Source organism: Oncorhynchus mykiss, chromosome 17 (genome assembly GCF_057628025.1).
Source record: "Oncorhynchus mykiss isolate SJ-2025 chromosome 17, ASM5762802v1, whole genome shotgun sequence".
Lineage (NCBI taxonomy): Eukaryota > Metazoa > Chordata > Actinopteri > Salmoniformes > Salmonidae > Oncorhynchus > Oncorhynchus mykiss.
The window spans coordinates 68,732,732-68,738,731 of NC_143038.1; positions in this window are offsets into that span (position 1 = coordinate 68,732,732).

A 6,000-nucleotide genomic window follows, 5' to 3' on the forward strand; every position below is an offset into this window, starting at 1 on the left:
CCCTCCCCTCTCCTCTCCTCTCCCCTTCCTCTCCCCCCTCTCCTCTCCTCTCCCCTCCCCTCTCCTCTTGTCTCCCCCCTCCTCCCCCTTCCCTCTCCCCCTCTCCACTCCCTTCCCCTCTCCTCTCCCCCTCTCCTCACCCCCCTCCCCTTTCCTCTCCCCTTCCCCCTCCTCTCTCCCCTCCCCTCCTATCCCCTCCCCTTCCTCTCCCCTCCCCCTCCCCTCCCCCTTTCCCTCCCCTCCCCCTCTCCCCTCCCTCCCTCTCTCCTCCCCCCCTTCCTCTCCCCTCCCCCTTTCCCTCTCCTCTCCCTTCTCCTCCCCTCTCCTCTCCCCCCTTCCTCTCCCCCTCCCTCTCCTCTCCTCTCCCCTCCCCCCTTCCTCTCCTCTCCTCTCCTCTCCTCTCCTCTCCTCTCCTCTCCTCTCCCCTCTCCCCTCCCCTCCCCTCCCCCTCCTCCCCCCTCCCCCCTCAACCCTCTCCTCTCCGTACCTGTAGGGGTAGAGGTAGAGTAGACCCACTACCCTGTAATGGTCAGCACCGTATATAAATCATGCACTGACTGCAGGTGTAGCATATAGCAGTGAGTGGGCTGTCAGAAGAAAGGACACGATCAAACCACAGACTTCCTGACTCCAATGTATAAACATACAACATCCATAATATGATGCTGTACCGTGGTTTGGATTGCCGGGTGACTAGGACAGGCTGGGCAAAAATGTCAGTCGCCCTCAAGGGATGTAGGTCATCCCAAAGACGGTGTGACAATTATAAAAGCCTACAATAATTATTGTTAATCATCAGTCCCGGGTGTGCAGGAGATCTTGAATGGTCAAAAGGGTCTGATGCTGGTCAGATGTGAACAGGGTTTGAGGAAGCTGACCTCTTCAATCAGAGCGAGAGCTGCAAAAAGTGGCCACAGTTTCACCATCATTGCCATCAACATCAGTCAAAGTGGTCAACTATATCAGGTGTTACAATGTTACGATTTGACTGGAATGGTTCGCTACGTTGTAGCCAATCAACGTGCACATTATTTTTTAAATTCAAAAACAGTCTACAATAAAATGGTTGTCTGTCTAATACAGCATCCGATACATTCTTTATTCTCATCAAAGCGTTTGAGAAACTGTAGTAACAGCCACCGGTGAAGCCCATGAAACAAGACAAAGACGTTTGCTGCAATTGTGGAGCAGTCTACACAGCAGGCACTTGAGCATGATGGGCCCATAGCAACAGGTCTCTACACCCTGGCAACCAGCAACGCTGCGCACGACACAGGAATAGGCTACAGAAAATGAATTCAAATGCAAGCGTACACGTTTGAACTTTAAAAGTATTATCTAACACCAGTAGTGTAAAGTACAAATACTTTAAAGTACTACTTAAGTTGTTTCTATTGGAGATCATCTGAAAAAAGAAAAAAAAAACGCAAATTAGAGCTCATCAGACCAAAGGACAGATTTCCACCAGTCTAATGTCCATTGCTTGTGTTTCTTGGCCCAAGCAAGTCTCTTCTTCTTATTGGTGTCCTTTAGTAGTGGTTTCTTTGCAGCAATTCGACCATACAGGCTTGATTCACGCAGTCTCCTCTGATCAGTTGATGTTGAGATGTGTCTGTTACTTGAACTCTGTGAAGCATTTATTTGGGCTGCAATTTCTGAGGCTGGTAACTCTAATTAACTTATCCTCTGCAGCCTCTAAGTCTTCCTTTCGTGTGGCGGTCCTCATGAGAGACAGTTTCATCATAGTGCTTGATGGGTTTTGCGACTTCACTTGAAGAAATTTACTCATTCATGTCTTAAAATAATGATGGACAGTCATCTATCTTTGCTTTTTTGAGCTGCTCTTGCCATAAATCGGACTTGGTATTTTACCAAACAGGGCGACTACCTCATGAAGCTAGTGTGCATAGCTGTCATCAAGGCAAAGGGTGGCTACTTTGAAGAATCACAAATATAAATATATTTAGATTTGTTTAACATGTTTTTTTTTGGTTACTACATGATTCCATGTGTGTTATTTCATAGTTTTGATGTCGTCACTATTAATCTACAATGTATAAAATAGTAAAAACAATGACTGGTACTGTATATTTGGAAGGCATAATTGTGTAGCAGGTCCAAGATTGATACATGTTCTTAATTCACTAGTTGTTTTTTATATTATAGCCTTTCAATTAGTAATAAACAAAAGGTCTGTTAATATCTTCATATTGACTAAAATATTGAGCAGGGCAGTGTTTATGCAGTAGCATTTCCCCCAAGGTAAAATAAAATGAAAGAACAGGTTTGGTACACTGTTTAAACCTACAGAACTTCTACTGCCATAATATAATTCAACCCTAAACCCAATTAAAACACTAATGCACTTTTATTGATGCCCATAAAGGTTATAGATATGTCACAAAACATACTAAATAAAGAAACTCTCCAAAATACATGATTTTTCCAATGACTAAGGGGGATTTCTCACTCCTACACCTTCATCATTCCATATGGGTGTACTATAACACCCTGGTATTAGACTATAACACCCTGGAATTAGACTAAAACACCCTGGTATTAGACTATAACACCCTGATATTAGACTATAACACCCTGGAATTAGACTACAACACCCTGGTATTAGACTATTACACCCTGGTATTAGACTATAACACCCTGGTATTAGACTATAACACCCAGGTAATGGACTACAACACCCTGGTATTAGACTATTACACCCTGGTATTAGACTATAACACCCTGGAATTAGACTATAACACCCTGGTATTAGACTATAACACCCTGGAATTAGACTATAACACCCTGGTATTAGACTATAACACCCTGGTATTAGACTATAACACCCTGGTAATGGACTGTAACACCCTGGTAATGGACTATAACACCCTGGTATTCGACTATAACACCCTGGAATTAGACTATAACACCCTGGTATTAGACTATAACACCCTGGTAATGGACTATAACACCCTGGAATTAGACTATAACACCCTGGTATTAGACTATAACACCCTGGTATTAGACTATAACACCCTGGTATTAGACTATAACACCCTGGTATTAGACTATAACACCCTGGAATTAGACTATAACACCCTGGTAATGGACTATAACACCCTGGTATTAGACTATAACACCCTGGTAATGGCCTAAAACACCCTGGTATTAGACTATAACACCCTGGTAATGGACTATAACACCCTGGTAATGGACTATAGCCAGCCTTGTAGTAAACTATAGCCAGCCTTGTAGTAAACTATAGCCAGCCTTGTAGTAAACTATAGCCAGCCTTGTAGTAAACTATAGCCAGCCTTGTAGTAAACTATAGCCAGCCTTGTAGTAAACTATAGCCAGCCTTGTAGTAAACTATAGCCAGCCTTGTAGTAAACTATAGCCAGCCTTGGGAGGGAACAATCAATATTTTTTAACTGGACAGACAGAATTCTGTCTTGCTTCCTGTTTTTGTTTTCATCTTCCTTTCGGTTTCTCTGCAGACACTTCAGTTAGGGTAATGTTGTCTGTGAGTGCTGAGGTCAGTAAAACCAACCAGCTGTCTTCCTGCCATTGTTCCAGCACACACAAATACACACACACACACCACACACGCACAAACACACATACCATTAGAGACCTGATGAGGGCTAGCTAGGCCACACCCCCCGGGTTAGCCTCTCCTCCCACGCACTGATGGTTTCTCATAGTTTCCATGGATACAGTGGATATGGCAGGGATTCTGCAGAAGGGGTACCCTGATAGAATGGATGTTAGCTTATAAGAAGGAATTTGAAGAGGTACTATGATAAGACATTCTATTTGTGCAAATCTTTACAATAAACACTGGCTGCAGTAGATCATCTTGTTACTCTCAGTTATTTTTACACATAGTTCTACAATTATACTGGTATACATAGTATTTTACATAGTCATGCGACAGTTATACAGTTTATATTATATACAAATATTATGAACCTAGTCTGCAATAGGTCTACTCCCATGACAGAGGAGTCAGTCTGAGAAGGATCGTGTCTGTGTCACCTGGTTTGTCTTCAACTGAAACTGCCTGTTTGTTTACATTCTAAATTAAGGATAAGGCCTCCATTGGCTTGTCTGCTGACATGTGATCATTAGGCTGGATGAAGTTCTAGATCTTAAAGCCTTTGGAAAAGGCCCAGGCAATGTCTGTCTGTCTGTCTGTCTGTCTGTCTGTCTGTCTGTCTGTCTGTCTGTCTGTCTGTCTGTCGGTCTGTCTGTCTGTCGTCTATCTGTCTGTCTGTTTGTCTGTCTGTCTGTCTACTGTATCTATCTACTGTATCTATCTGCAGTTGAAGTCGGAAGTTTACATACACTTAGGTTGGAGTCATTGAAACTCGTTTTTCAACCACTCCACAAATGTCTTGTTAACAAACTAAAGTTTTGGCAAGTCGGTTAGGACATCTACTTTGTGCATGACACAAGTCATATTTTCCAACAATTGTTTACAGACAGATTATTTCACTTATAATTCACTGTATCACAATTCCAGTGGGTCAGAAGTTTTAAATCAAATCAAATCAAATGTATTTATATAGCCCTTCGTACATCAGCTGATATCTCAAAGTGCTGTATAGAAACCCAGCCTAAAACCCCAAACAGCAAGCAATGCAGGTGTAGAAGCACGGTGGTTAGGAAAAACTCCCTAGAAAGGCCAAAACCTAGGAAGAAACCTAGAGAGGGACCAGGCTATGTGGGGTGGCCAGTCCTCTTCTGGCTGTGTCGGGTGGAGATTATAACAGAACATGGCCAAGATGTTCAAATGTTCATAAATGACCAGCATGGTCAAATAATAATAATCATAGGCAGAACAGTTGAAACTGGAGCAGCAGCACGGCCAGGTGGACTGGGGACGGCAAGGAGTCATCATGCCAAGTTTACATACACTAAGTTGACTGTGCCTTTAAACAGCTTGGAAAATTCCAGAAAATTATGTCATGGCTTCAGAAGCTTCTGATAGGCTAATTGACATCATTTGAGTCAATTGGAGGTGTACCTGTGGATGTATTTCAAGGCCTACCTTCAAACTCAGTGCCTCTTTGCTTGACATCATGGGAAAATCAAAAGAAATCAGCCAAGAAAATTGTAGACCTCCACAAGTCTGGTTCATCCTTGGGAACAAATTCCAAACGCCTGAAGGTACCACGTTCATCTGTACAAACAATAGAAAGCAAGTATAAATACCATGGGACCACGCAGCCGTCATACCGCTCAGGAAGAGACATATTCTGTCTCCTAGAGATGAACGTACTTTGGTGCGAAAAGTGCTAATCAATCCCAGAACAACAGCGAAGGACCTTGTGAAGATGCAAGGAAGAAGCCACTGCTCCAAAACTACCATAAAAAAGCCAGACTACAGTTTGCAACTGCATATGGGGACAAAGATCATACTTTTTGGAGAAATGTCCTCTGGTCTGATGAAGGGGTGGCAGCCTCATGTTGTGGGGGTGCTTTGCTGTAAGGAAGAGACAGGTGCACTTCACAAATTAGATGACATCATGAAGGAGGAAAATTATGTGGATATATTGAAGAAACATATCAAGATATCAGTCAGGAAGTTAAAGCTTGGTCGCAAATGTGTCTTCCAAATGGACAATGACCCCAAGCATGCTTCCAAAGTTGTGGCAAAATGGCTTAAGGACAACAAAGTCAAGGTATTGGAGTGGCCACAAAGCCCTGACCTCAATCCTATAGAACATTTGTGGGCAGAACTGAAAAAGCGTGTGTGAGCAAGGAGGCCTACAAACCTGACTCAGTTACACCAGCTCTGTCAGGAGGAATGGGCCAAAATTCACCCAACTTATTGTGGGAAGCTTGTGGAAGGCTACCCAAAACGTTTGACCCAAGTTAAACAATTTAAAGGCAATGCTACCAAATACTAATTGAGTGTATGTAAACTTTTGGCACACTGGGAATGTGATGAAAGAAATAAAAGCTGAAATAAATCATTCTCTCTACTATTATTCT